Genomic DNA, 15,292 nt, shown 5'->3' with positions numbered 1-15,292 from the left:
CAGGTCACGTGACCCCTCCCCCAGGTCACGTGACCCCCGAGGTCACGTGACCCCCAAATTTTTCTTTAATATAAAGGGTAATTTTTTTTTCATTCGAACAGACTTATTACGAAAAATCCGTAAAAGATGCACTAATACGGTTTGTGCAGGTAAGTTATACGACCAAGAGGAAATTATGTGGGTGGCCAATCTTTGCGATAAGTCGGCTAATTAACTAAAATTCGTTAATTAACCTTTTAATTAAGGAAAACAGATATTAGTTCCAATTAGAAACTTAGAGAGCGTCATTGGAAACCACAATATCAGTCAATTTTAGAGCGACTTGAAGCTCGTGGGAAGCTCGGGGACGCACCAAAGTGACCACTCGTGCAGCAGGCGCGAAGCCAGCAATGGCGGAACGCGGATAATCAGTAAAGTCGTTTTAAAAGAGTTGATTTTAGTGGTTTTCGATAACACTCTCTAAGTTTCTAATTGTAACCATATGTATATTTTCACTAATTAAAAAGTTAATTAACGAATTTTAAGTAATTAGTCGACTTATCGCAAAGATTAACCACCCACAGTCACCCACAGTCCTTCAGTCATCAGATGGATTTCTTCGTTTCTAACAGACAGACAGCAGTCAGTTTCAGTCAACAGTTCTTCATCAACATCAGTCCCAGTACTTCCGGTGTTCCCCAAGGCAGGGTCCTCGGCCCCTTTCTTTTCCTTATCTATATGAATGAACTTCCTTCCTCAATTAACTCGACTATTCGGCTCTTTGCCGATGACTCTGTTTTATATAGGAAAATTCCTGATCCAACTGATTATTACATTTTACAAAACGATCTCGGCACCATAAGCACCTGTTGCACCCAATGGCAGATGAGTATGTACCCCGGAAAATGCAAACAAGTGACCGTTACTACCAACTCGATCATATCATCTAGCGAATATTCATTACTGCCACAACAATTCGAAAGTGTCTCATTATACGAATACTTGGGTGTCCATATTTTTGGAACATAATTGTGGAATGAACACATCGACAACCTAATCGCCAGCTCAATGAGATCGTTAGCTTTTTTGAGACGGAACCTCTATATGCTGGCCCCTGCTGCGACAAAATTACTCGCCTATAAAACAATAAATCTACCCAAACTTGAACGCGCCAGCGTTGTGTGGAATCCACATCAAAATGATCTAATATAAAACTTAGAAGAATTTCAAAACAAAGCCACCCGGTTCATTCTAAACGATGATTCTCTAGAAAGTAGTGTCTCCGCCTTAAAATCAAGACTTGGTCTCGCTTCATTAGTTTATCAAGATTTACCGTAGTAATTTACCGTTCAGAAATATACATTGTCATAAAGCCTACAATATATTTCTTCTCCAAACGACAACACATGTAAACCCCTTCAATGCCTCTCCCATAATAACTCATTCATGTTTTCTCCCTCAATATTGTGTATTACAAAATGGAATAACTTGCCGGATCATGTTCTGACCAACTTAGATATTACAGCTTTCAAGAAATTTGCGTGCTTTTGTTCAATGAGTAGGGAATGTCTGATTATGTATATTTTTTTTTTCTTTGTGGTTAGACAAGATCTGGTACTGTTAGTTTTCTTACGTTCTTTTTTTTATATATATTGTGTTCCCGTGTATTGCCAACCGCCCATGTAATGCGTCCTCAAAAGACGCTCTTGGGGTAAATAAATGAAATGAAATTAAACATCGCGTTCCCCTGACCGTATAACTCATCTGCACAGACCGTATTAGTGCATATCTTTTACGGATTTTATACAATAAATCTGTTCCAATTTAAGAGAAAAAAATCACCCGGAATACTATAGTCAACGACAACCAGGGTGTACTTAGCTTGGTGATCTGTCCATTGACGTTCTTATGCGCCGAGAAAATGAGGAAAAGGAGGAGATGAGGACGCGCGGGGACGTCAGAATGCCGAGCTCTGATTGGAAGGATTAGTGGGTAGACCTAAAGCTAGCTGCCTTTGTCTACACTGTACTCGTCCAACGCGTTCGAATGCGAAAGCCATGTCCTACATTTCTGAAGCCGTGAGTGGCTAAAGTTAAAACTGAACTTGAAATCTCCTGTGGGTTGCTAAAGGCGACCTACTGGCTTCTGGCTATGAATCTCATCTTCAGTATCTCCTCTTTCGCAAGACTTTTTTCTCCCTCTCTCTCTCTTGGCTGTGGGTTGATAGAACCAACGGGAAGACGCAGGAAAACACCGTTGATCTGCGAATAAATATTACTGCAGAGACAAGAAATCACACATTAAGAATTCCACGAGTAGTTTGACCTGGTTCCACCAAATCATGACCGCCGATCTCGAAAGTCGTTTCCTCAAACTCAGGAACACGTCCCAATACTTATAACCTGAAATAAAACAACAGATTACATTTGACCAATAGGCAGATCACGTGACTTCGTTGTGTCGCGTGACTCATCTGCGCCTTGACGTCAAGTTCGGGTGTCATGTGACGCCACAATGGCACATCACGTCGCGATATCACTTGCCATCATGAGGTCACGTGAGACCACATACAGACATGCTAACTGTCCATTTCTAATATTAGCTCCAGTGTTAAATATACAGAGCAAAGGATTCGCTTTGTGCATCCAGTTAGGCCCTTTAATTTTTCCGTCGCTAATATAACAGCCTTTTACGCACGCAATGCTTCCACATGCTTTTTTTTTTAAGTTGTGTTTAGTGGCCCGTTCTACGGTTTTTGACGGCGCGAGCGTCGCCCCAGTGATACACGCGCGAAGCAGGGAAGCCTTTTTTAAACCGCGTTCCTTTTCGATAAACGGAGTTGCTCTAAAGCCTCCGCTTTCTCTAAACCGAGCTTCGATAAAATGTGCCCCATCTCTAAAACGTGTTTCGATGAAATGGCATTCGATCAACCATAGTAAAGTTCTTCGTCGCACATTTGTTATCTGTGTTAGGCCTAGGTTCTCTAGGCCCCGGCCCCGAACGAAGGCCGAGGAGTGTCAAGGGGCGTTTTAAGGACCAGTCCCCACTCACGTCCGGGCTCCGACTCCGGACAAAGCCAGACAATTTTTTGTTTACATTAGGGTCCGATCCTCCCTGACGTTCTATGGGCCCCTGCCTCGAACAAAGGCGGACCCGTTCTCGCTCACGTCCTACGGGCTCCGGCTTCAGACAAAGCCCAACAATTTTCGGTCTATAGCAGGGTCCGATCCCCCTTGACGTTCTATGGGCTCCGGCCCCGAACAAAGGCGGCGGTCTCAAGTGACTTTTGGCGTCAAACTAGAGTTCACACTTTAGGCACCCAACCTCACGTTCTTTGGGCTTCGGCTCTGGGCAGAGCCAGACAACTCTGAACTAGGGTCCCAACTCCCCTGACGCCCTAGGGGCTTCGGCTCCGGGCTAAATGCGGCAGTTCAAACGTGGAATTAGGCAAGCTAGAATTTGTTTCCTATTTTTCCCGGTACCACTACTGTAGCAGTTGAAGCCCGCACGTAGCCTCATAATTGTCTAAGATTATGATAGCGGTACTTCGGCGCGCTCGGTGTTGGAGTGCCTGGAATGTGCTGTGCCCTGACCGATGTGCTTCAAGCCCAGCACTAAGACCACAGTTTGTGTGCTATTCTGGTGAGTGGTACAAATCACAAGCTACCTCTCCTGTTGGTGGCTGCTACCGCCGCTGTGTTGTTCAGTCCTTGGAAAACGCTGCCCGGTTGCACTTCCCTTGCCAGTGCCTGAAGGGCTAGGAGAAAGGGTGCCATCAGCTCCAAGGCATTGATGTGCCAGGTCGATTGGAGAGGCATCCATAGATAAGCTATAGTTCACTTCGATCCCAAGCGAGCTCCCCCACTGGGAGTTCTTGATCTGCTTATTCGGACCTCTCCTCAATCTTTTACCATGACAAGTCCTGTCGCTTGGGTAGGTGCCTCATGGTATAGGGTTATGCCTTAGACCTGTTTGGAGATGCATTACATAAGAAGAGTTCTCTGGCAGAACCATCAGGAATACATTGCAATTGTCCTGGAAGTTTGCCAACTGGCGATCTGTGGCCTCTAGTTTTTCCACACCTTTCCAGTCTTTCTCGTAGGATCTCAAGAAGTAGTGCCCTTGTGGCCTAGCATCTACCAAGAGTTTTAGGAAAAGTCGGTTCTGTACGACTGTCAATATAAATTTCTCAGAGTTTACCTGTAACTACGCGCTTGGCTCTCACCTCAGCATGCAGTACTCCAGACCAGTGCCTGCTATCGACTCGCCACATTCGGAAGACCGACAGGCTGGGAACTCCTACTCGGAGGTGTGAGGAAAACCTATAGGGGCAATTAAGTACCCTCAAACTACGTTCTTTTCCTGTGTTCATTCAAGCACGGGACTTGTGACCAGGGTTGTAAAGTACCTAGGTACAAGAAACTGGAGATCGGTATCTATAGGTACTTTTCTTGTACCTGAGGTGCAAACCTATACGTACCTTAATTTCTCGGTATCTGTAATTCTATCTTAGGTACATTTTCCAGTAACTTGTAACTAAACGAAATTACTTTTTACAGGTCCTTTTCTATTCACTTCGTCAAAATGATAGAAACTAGAAATCTTTAAGTATTAACACACAACCATCTGCCGTGATTTACGTTGAGTTGGGTACATCGGAGGCACTGACTTGATCGAACGACGTTTTAGTGAACGAAGCCCCGCCTATGATGTTTTATCGAACGACACTTTAGCGAATTTTGGTGTTCATTTGAGCGAACCGTGGATTAGCGATGCTGTTCTAGTGACACGAATTTATCAAATCGCTTCGGAACTCCGTTTAGGGAAAATAGCGACCTGCTTCCTTCATCTCAAACCGAATTCGACTTCATTGCGAGTTTGAAGCTGCTCTGACAGCTATACAGGGGAGGAGATAACTTGAAAGATGTGCGCAGTTTATGTTGCCTGTATCTTGTCCTAGTGGTGGCTCTCTTCTGCCATAAATACAATATAAAATATAATTAATAATAAAATATAATTACAATCGTAAAGCAATGAAACATCGCGTATATATTACAGTTTCCACTCAATAAATTGAACTCTCATTTTTGTGGTTATCAAACTAAAAAAGTTGCAAAAGAAAAAAAAAGCTTATTTTTCTTTCGACTATAATGAAAGAAAAAATAAAACGAGGAAGCTTGAAGCCTTTCGCTCGTCGTCGCGAAGGTTAGGTGCATATGCACTCGATTCATGCGTTTCATCATGCGGCCGACGTCTTCTGGGCCCGTCGACTTCAGCACCGGCTCTGAGGGCTAGAACATCAATAAGCGAGTTTCGACGGTTTCGGCGTGACAAGGTAAACAATAGAAGCCGTGGCCTCGGTGAACCAATTGGAGCGTGGGGATAAGGCACGTGAAGACTCAACACCGATGGGGACGTCGCATTGACACCAGCAAAGCACATTTAACGAACTCGTTTTTGTGTGTATCCTTATATAAAAAGCTTTACTTCCAATATTTTCTGATAAATATGGGCAAAATAAATAAAGTATCTTTAAAGTAACTGTATTTGTACCTAGGTACATTTTAAGCAAGTACCTAGGTGCGTTCCTAGGTACCTTTTCGAGTAACTGCAACGGTATCTTAGGTACATTTTTTAGGTAACTTTTACAACCCTGCTTGTGACCAGTCGAATGCTAGAGGTGTACTCCAAGAAGAAAGACAAGGTACCCTCACACAGCTCTCGCTAACGACGCAGAGGTTTCTTTCGCCCAGCCACTTGCGATACAAGAAAATTATAAATAACAAACGGGGTTAAACTCGCCGTAAGACAGGCGTTGTTTTTAAAGCGCACTCAGCTCGGGGAGCCTCGATCCACTTCCAAGGCTGTGGAAGTCAGAGTCCCACTGGTGGAGATTCTTGCAGCAGCAACAATTAGTCTTCACACAGGACGTGCTATTGACGCCAGTAGACACCTGGGGACCTTTTGGGAACCAGGTGTTGAGTGCACAGTTTTGAACAAACAGTTGTGAACTTAATAGTAAGTGCGACAGAGGCTGAAATATAATCAGGGGCGGATTTAGAGGGGGGGTCCGAATGTCATGACCCTCCTTAATTTCTGCATGTGTAAAATTTAGGGCGCGAAACGAGGGAGAGGGGGAGGGGGTTCTTAAACAAACCGTACGCTGACCAACACCTGACCCGCCCTCAGGAAATTCCTGCATCCGCCCCTGAATATAATTACCAGTTCTGACGAACGGTACTTACTTGAAGTTACAGCGGGAATTATACGAAGCTTATGGAAGCTTTGCTATCAAATTCACACACCCAACATTGCCCAGCCAAACCATGTACCTCACTCTCCATACCGCAGGTCGAAGGAGCTCCTGGCACAGGAATTCAACAGCCAGTTGGAAGCTAAAATCGCAAAACAAATTAAAGAAAAAAAAATGCGAATGAACATTGATCGTATGTGTTTTCTATGCGCGGGGGATTCTTTTGGCGGCAAAGAGTCTTGCAGCAACTCGAACAGATGACGGAACAGGGAAGTACGTCACTGTTCAGGGGTCGGGGCGTGTAACTCCAGTGCTTTCAATTTTCAAAATAGCTTTGAAACGTTAACGTCAGTTTCTGTTTCTCACGGAGAAATCAGTTGTGAACTTGAATATAAGTGCTTCCATAGGCTTCGTATAATTCCCGCTCTAACTTCAGGTAAGCACAATTCGTCAGAACTGGTAATTAAAAGGCGAGGATCCTTCGGAGAGCACAATGTGAGTCAAGCCGAATCTTTATTTCCATGAGATGCCATGGAGATGGCATCGCTGTTCGTAGCGCTCTTGTAGAATACACTGGAAGAAACATACACTTTCGTCCCTAAGCTAAAAAAAAAAAAATAAAAAAAAAGAATTTTAATTGTTAGATAAAGAACTGCCCTTCATACGCTGAGCGTAGGTCCACCGCAGGCCGCTGAAGCGACCAGCCGCTACTGTTTGATCGATGCGCAGCGCATCGTTTTAGCCTCGTCCAGAGGCGTTGGAACTATTCGGAAGATGAAAAGAACGGTGACGGTGGTGGAGGGAGCGAGCGATATTTTCCTCCTCCTCCCCTGTATTGTTTAAATGTGTTTTTAATTTCTAGGAGAGCAATTGCCTCCTTTGTTGGAACGCCACTGCTAGTCTACGGTCTAAAGTTAACGGGGTAGATGGGCCTGTAACGCATGTAGTAGCTTCGCGGTGGGAACACCGTGTTGACGTTGTAGTGGTAGCCCTGGCGGTCCTCCTTGCGGAAGATGCACCTTCCGTGCCAGCACTGCAGTCTTCCGCAACAGCGGGGATGCCGCTGAATGCCGCACTGAAGAAAGAGAAACGAAGACGAAAGACACCTGTTGTGAACCCACCACTCCGTAGCAATTATTATCAAATTACAAGTTTAATTGCGGTTACATTTATTCGTACGCGTATTTTGTGAGGGTGAAGGGGGATTTCACTTTCCTTTCTCTGTGTTAACGTGAAATATATAGAAAGTAGGGAGGGGGAAGCCATAACCCTTGGCATCCGCCCAAAGACGTCATAGCATCCATCCATTTATAACTTGGAGACTTTTGTTTGGAGCGTTTGTATTCGGTAAAGCATTGAGTACGCCATATATAAAAAAATAGCCCTTAGGTCACACTAGTGGTGTCCACACAATGTGGACTAAAGCATCGCATTTGTTCAACTGAATTTAGGCCGTCGACAAAAATGTGGAGGCTCTGGTAGTTGTCATCACGTGTTAAAGTTGGATGGGGTTATGCATACGGCTGAACCCTTTTAATTGGGCGGTAGCTTCGGTTCAGTCAAAAGTTATATTCATTTGTAATCAAAGACACAAAACAGAGCGGTTGTTAAGCCTTTCAAGAGTAATACTTATAAAATTACAATCCACACAGACTTGAAAAAAAAATAATAAAAAATAACCAGATAACACAGTAACACAATACTCAGTAATAAGTACTGGCACCAGGTCACACAGTAACGGAGCAAAGTATTCAGCACTCAGGAGTAAGTATCTGAGCATAGTACTAAACACCGAGACGAAAAAAAGATCGTTACTTGTCAGTTTACGATTCTGTCAAACAATTACTAACCACAAAATAAGGAAATGTAAAAACGTAATTACAAAAAATAAAAAAAAAGGAAAATTCGCAGTGACTTTTATTTTTAAATTCCTATGATGCATGCAATGCATTATAGGAACTTAGTGGGGGAATCGGTACGTCACGTGACGTATATTTTCCCGCTAAATTTAGCCGGAGTCGTCAGCTCACTTGACGTCGATTTGTCTCGCTAAATTTAGCGGGGAAACTGGATTGGTCTCTAGGTCACAGGACGTGAATTTTCCCGCTAAATTTGGCGGGTAACTGAATTGGTGTAGAGGTCACGTGACGTCGATTTCCCGCTAAATTTAGTGGGGAAACTGAATTGGTTTTCGCTGTAAGACGTAAATGTTCCCGCTAAATTTAGCGGGGAAACTGAGTTGATGCATAGGTCACGTGCCGACAATTTCACCAAAGGCGTAAAGGTCACGTAAAATCAGGTGACGTCACGTGACGTCACTTTTCCCGCTAAATTTAGCAGGGGAACTGAAGTCTATATGTCCCGTAAGTCATTACGTCAGGTCATGTGACATGAATTTTTCCACTAAATTTAGTTTAGAAATTGAATTCGTGCATAGGTCGCGTGATATCAATTTCCCCGCTAAATTTAGCTGGACATGCACAAGTGGACGGACGGACGGACAAAATTTCGGGATGGAAGGTAGCGTTAAAAAGCATGTCATGCTTTTAAACAAAAGCATTTTATTTGCTCGCATGACCGAATTTTCTAGAAGTTTGCGTCGGACAGCTTGACTTTTTTCTCCATAAGCATGGAGTCTACGCAGAGCACCAAAGATCAGATATATGCCCAGCCAAAAAGAAGGGAATTTAAGTTACTTGCAAAAAGATAAAAGTTGGAGTAACAAAAAATTACTCCCGAAAGCATTATTAAGACACCAAGTCACCCATCAAAGTATTTGTTGGTATACTAAAGGCTGACCTTCAAAAGTATTAGTGAGATCCCAAATTACTTCTAAAACCAGTTTGAATCCATGTGGCGGAAGCGCCTCTCTGCAACCTGGTGCGCACTCCTACAACGCGCACCTTTCTCCCTACCGCGGTGTAATGTTTCATAGAGAAGTGGCGCCACCTGTTGCCTGACAGTAAAATTAACTTCAAATCCTCGGCGCGAAAGGGCAATGGTATCTTCGTCGCGCATATGGCATAAACATTTTGGCTTACGGTTTATCAAAAAGTTTGCGCGACTGGCAAGCAATACTCTGTGAATAAAAGTACCAGACTACTAATATATATACAAATTTATTTATTTATATCAAACTTGCTGCTGGCTTGGATCTCTGCCGCGTCGCATCGACACCGCCATCATAGCTCAGTGGCTAGAGCACTGGTCTTGTAAACCAGGGGTCGTGAGTTCAATCCTCACTGGTGGCTGATGCAAGTTCTTTTGTTTTTTGTGTGTGTGTTTTTGAGGTTTGGAGGCTGTACGTCTACCGAGAATAGCCGACTTTAAACGAAAAGGGACTCGTATGATCACGTTTACTTCAATTCTCCTCCACAGAACACATATTGTTATTGCAACACAAGTAATAGAATGTCAGCGTCTCCAGTTTCCTTTACTTTTTTTTTTCTTTAATGTAGACACGTATGTATTTGATAGCTCTCAGTTTTATTTTTATTGTTGTTTTGTAAAATATCGGCCTAGTATTTGAAAGTGTAATGCGTTGACTCACAATGGCGAAATTTTTTTAGTGAACGATTTACCTCAAATATGGTTCAACACATTAATAGGCACATCTGAACTGGTCACCCGAATTACAAATCACAATTTTTTTTCCACATTATTTTTAAGTTTTGCCTGCGAGGCTGAGAGGCTCTATTGGCAACGCTGAAAATGTGACGTTAATGCGAGAAGTTTGATGGCGTGCAGTGAATGCTAAGCCAACTTACAAGAGGTTACCTCAGAGGCTCAGTTGTCGAACTCCCACGGATCAAATTCGAGAAGTTTGATGGCGAACTCCCGCGGAATGGAGTACCCGCACCCCCCTCACTCACTTCAGTCCGCCTCCTCCCGTCATTTGAAGCGCCATCTAGATTTTAGTTTCATAACTGTGTGTTCCATAGAGTACTGTAGAACGCCATCTAGACGCTGTGCTTCGAAACATACGTATTCCTCAAAACACACTGCAGTTACCATGGCAGCCGTCCGGTGTGTCGAACGACGGGAGACGCGCCAACGTGCGAGCAGCGTCTATGAGCAGTTTCATAACTTAGCTAATCTACTAACGTTGTGCTAAGCTCACGATGTGACGTCACCTCACTGGAAAGCGCGGGAAAATTTGAACGTTGGATTTGGGATCACCTTCATTTGTTTTTTTCTCAGCTGCCATTTTGAATTTGGAAATAGTAAATAACATGCCAGCAAGAGTAATACTGGAGAATTCCGAAAATATGTGCAGCTCTCAGACCATAGCAAAAATAAATGTAGAAATGCCTCTATTAAAACACGAATAAAAATAGTCACGTGCAGTTTTATTGCATGATTTGTATATTATGTCGAAATTGTTTCTTTTGACCGATGTACATATCAAAAGTCACTGGGTTCGTCTATCTTTTGTGAAAAGCGAAGTAAAACAATACGAACTCAGGAGCAGTTCTCCAAATAAAGTAAACGTTAATCATGCACAAACAGAATTATTTGGAGTTTGCCTTTGTTAATCGCTATCACTGATTGAAATGAGTTGACAAGTGAAATAGCTCTAACCATAATATAGAAAGCGGTCTAACGAACCTCACAAATATTATGCAGCGTGTTATCATAATACACAAACAATTTTCTTTTGTCTTTGCAATTTATTTGTTGAAAATATGGTAATTGGCAATATGAATAAATAAAGTCTATGTCTTTTACTAATCACGTATCCCGGATTCCTACCTCCTATGTGTTAAATAATAATACTGTTGACCTCGTTTCCACTTATAAATATCTTGGAATTCATTTGCAACCTGATCTGTCATGGCACTACCATATAAAGCTCACCCTGGCGGCTGCTAACCGCTCTTTCGGATTTCTCAAGCGTAACCTTAAACAGGCTCCTCCTAACATACGCAAACTTGCCTTTTCCACACTAACACGTCCGAAATTAGAATATGCATCAGCCATTTGGGATCCCGAACATGCTTACATCATAAACGACATTGAATCACTGCAAAATCGTGCCGCTCGCTTCATATTTTCAGATTATTCACGTCACTCCAGCGTCACAGCACTAAAACGCCGAGCAGAGCTACCCGAACTACTCCATCGTCGCAAACTTTCACGCCTATCTCTTTTCCATAAACTTTACCACCACGCGTCACTTCACGGTGATTTCTTCGAGCCACTTGCCGTTATTTTTCCACGCCGCGATCACCCCTACAAAGTTAAACGCTTAACCTGTAAGTCATCTGCTTTTTCCCGGTCATTTATTCCACGTACCACAATCGATTGGAATAATCTACCATCGCACATTGCCTCAGAAAAAGACACCACGAAGTTTCAAGAATAAATTCAAAATACTGATGCCATCTAACTTTTGCTGTTTTACATTGTTGTTTCCTCTTTTCCAGAACGTGCAGAGCAAATATGTACTATTTTGTTTTTACCTTGACTCAGCTTTATTGCAGTGTGATGAGTGAGTGTATGTTCTTTATTCGTTTTTGAGTGTATCCTTTCATTTCATTTCATTATTAAGTGCATTGATTGTTTTCTAGTATTCTCATATGTTGTTCACTGTGCACTAGTTCCTATTGGAACGATTTATGTACCCCCCTATGTAATACCCTCTCACGAGAACCTTTAGGGGTAATAGGAATAAATAAGGGTGATTTCAGATAAGATCGACCAAAGGGTGGCTGGTCGACATTTTTAAATCAACTGATGTTTTTATATGACGTTGTCTAGTGTCTGGTATAAACGAATCCACACTTAGTTTTGACCAGAAAAAAAATTTGGAGACAAGAAAAATCGTAAGGCAGGGAGAGGTGGACAGTTGCAATAACGTGCACTGATGGAGGGGGCAAATTTGAAAGTGAATAATTAAAACAATAAAATTATGAGAATTTTAAAACTTTTTACAAGCAAACTATGGGTACAACTTGCTTGTAATATAAAGTAATAATATTTATTAAAAATTTATTTAGTTTTCTAAAAATTGCCAAACATGCCTGCTCGAACGACAAATGGCAAACATTGGAAATCTGTATCTCATGAAATAATTTAATCATTATTACATAACTTGCAGACATTATTTTACTAATATATGGCTATTATTGAAAAAATAAATAAGGTATCTGAGTGACACAATAGTTACAATATATTTAGGCAAACATGGGAAAAAATCAAACAAAGAAAAATTCCAATGCGAATAAAAAAAAAAACACCACCTTCGATTTTTTTTTTAATTTGGGTACCCTGTTATACTCTATTTCGGCATTCATTTCTATTAAAAACATGTTGCATCATTGCACTGTGAAAGAAGAAACAACTCCCCAAAGTAGGGTCCTTTTTCAAAGCCTACACTTAGCAGTGTCCTATACGAGAAGTGACTCTGAGTTCCAGTTTCATGAAACTTGCACAGATCTTTTATATACATTTATTCAGATGAGGTCATTGATAAAAAGAGCGATCGGTCACACAGTAAAAGGGAGGAGAAACTATATACAGCATTTTACATAAGCGTACAAAGTGGTATCATATTAGAGACTAATGATTTGAGAAAAGATGATGCAGTGTGAAGTTGTACCTTCCGGTATATTTTACATCTAGAGTAAAATAAATAACTTTACTTCCACACACAAAAACAAAGATATAATAGTAAGATATTTAGGTTGGCTGTGTATTTACGATTACAAACAATTTCAGGTGACGGATGCCGTAGTGCCTACTGGAGCAGCTTCGATGCTCTCGGTGTATGAATGAATCGTGGCAAGCCGATATATTTTATCCTGCTCGAGGATAACATTTTGGGATTTTTTTTATAGTGATCAGATAAAAATTATTAGTAACCACCAACAAAAATAGTAGGTTAAATACCCCGTGAAGAAAAATGTGATAAATAAGATGTCCCTGCATTCAAAATGAGCAGTCCTTGGGAAATCAAATTCGGCACTTTACGCTAAGGTTTTCCTCGCTGTACCCATTTAATAAAGTTGCTTCCAAGCAGATCCGACTGTCCGTGCTACATATACGTCACAGGTCCCTTCTGTTGATGACTTGCTGAGCCGCCACGCGTGCCAAGACTGAATGCCAGGGAAGGCGCGCACCGTCAGCCACTCTTCTTTTTTTTTTGTTCACGATACCGAACAACCTCATTTTCGTCCAGATATACAAGATGCACGCCTTTCAGTTTCTTTGATAGAACGCTCATCATTGTCCTGGCCGTCTGAATTGCGCTTACTGAACGTTCTCTCAGGTTGTTCAGCGTGGCCTGGTGCTTCACGAGTCCGCCAACTCCGTCAAATGCATTTTTCCCATGTCCAGATGCAGAAAATAACCACTGGGCTTGTGGGCAATCGTCCTTTGCAAATTGGTGAAGCTGGTAGCGATTCTTGAAATGACTGGCGGCGCCGTCACTTACGTACGTCACGTACGAGTATACCGCAACGTTGTCTTCAACCCACTCCTTCACTTTTTCTAGAGCCAAGCAAGCGTGAGCGGCGTCGTGACACAGGTCCTCACTGATGATAGCAAAGCTGTTTGTAGATTTTCTTGTCGTCACTACACATGTAAATATCGAAACTTGTTTTTTTTTTTTTTTTTTCCAGTGATATGCTTGCACTTCGTCAGGAAGCACGATGGTCCAGTTTTCAGCAAAGTCAAAATGAAAGACAATGCTCCCGCGTTGCATGCACTGTTTTTCATCGTAGATCGCTTTACCTTGCGTTTGCCGGATATGGTTGTGAAGTACCCAACTTCCAACCGTCACTTGGATGACTTTTAGGAAAGTCTCAGGTTCCAAAGTTTTTTTCACAAGGTCGCCGGACTCCCATGTTGCAAGCACAATCTCTTCATCCTCCGGGATATCAAGTTCCTGGAGTGTAAGAAACTGGCCTTTTGGGCAGTGATCACAGTCTCCTTGAAGGCACAGTTCTGTTGCTGGGTCGCACAGAAATGCCGAGTTCATTTCACCAGTGTTGAATGTTGAGCCTGTAACGTTCTCTAGAGCGGCAATACAAAGATAATAATTGGCGCAGCGCGCACAAACGCACACTTCCTGGTGTGGAATACATTGGACCCATCTAGGGCGCAACGAATAAAATTTCGTTAGCCCAACGCCGGAATCGGGATGCTTGTCTTTGTATATACGGAAGGCCTCTCGTATTGAGCGTGTCATGAAGCGCTTTGGCACGAACGTTTTCTCTCCGTTGAGCATGACAGAGATGACGTGCTTCTGGTTGGGACTTTGGCGCGAACATTGTAGCTCGTCTTTCGTGAAGTACTCTAGGGCAGCAGACAGGTTCTCAGGGCTCACCTTGCACCTCGTGTAAGGATCCGGCTCATACCACACGCCATGCTTTTCCTTGAGTTTTCGGGATTTACTGATGAGGTACATTGAGGCCTGTGGAATCATCTTTTGAACCTCATTCTTCGTCAGTGTTGACGGCAGGAGTGTAAGCAGTTGACAACGTTCCCGGAGAGAGGTGGCGGTTTCAAAGGCCTGTCGAAAGTTGTCCACCCACTCAGTGCATGTGGAGCATGTTGGTTCGGACGACCCCGATGGTGCGTCCCTGTCGTACGCAATACGTAGCCTTGAGCGTATATTCTTGACAGCAACCTGCTCCAGTTCTGTCTGCTTTCTCTTGGCATAGGCAGGCCTGTCCCGACTTCTTACGACGCTTGGTTGTCTCAGCGGCGACACATCTGTAGGTAGTATGCTGCGATTTAGATCTTCAATTGCTTCTTCAGCTGGCACAAATATGTCAGGGCACTGCTCTGAGCTTCGCATCGAGATCTCCTTAGTGATGTGCATGAAGCAATGGTAGCACAGGTAGTCCGTCGCACTCACTTTGGTGGAACAGTCAGGCGGAAGAATTTGCTTCAACGAGTTTAGGTCCAACTCGCCAACACTTCGAAAATTCCGCTGCTTTGGTATAGTCTTTTTGTGTTTGCAAAAGTAATCTGCATAAAACACTCGTTCGGAGCTCCAGGACGTCTTCATAATGTATACATAAATAATAGAAATTAAACCCCAACTGATGGCAT

This window comes from Ixodes scapularis, unplaced genomic scaffold, assembly GCF_016920785.2.
Source record: "Ixodes scapularis isolate PalLabHiFi unplaced genomic scaffold, ASM1692078v2 PGA_scaffold0__279_contigs__length_252992795, whole genome shotgun sequence".
Taxonomy (NCBI): domain Eukaryota; kingdom Metazoa; phylum Arthropoda; class Arachnida; order Ixodida; family Ixodidae; genus Ixodes; species Ixodes scapularis.
This window is presented reverse-complemented; position numbering follows the sequence as displayed.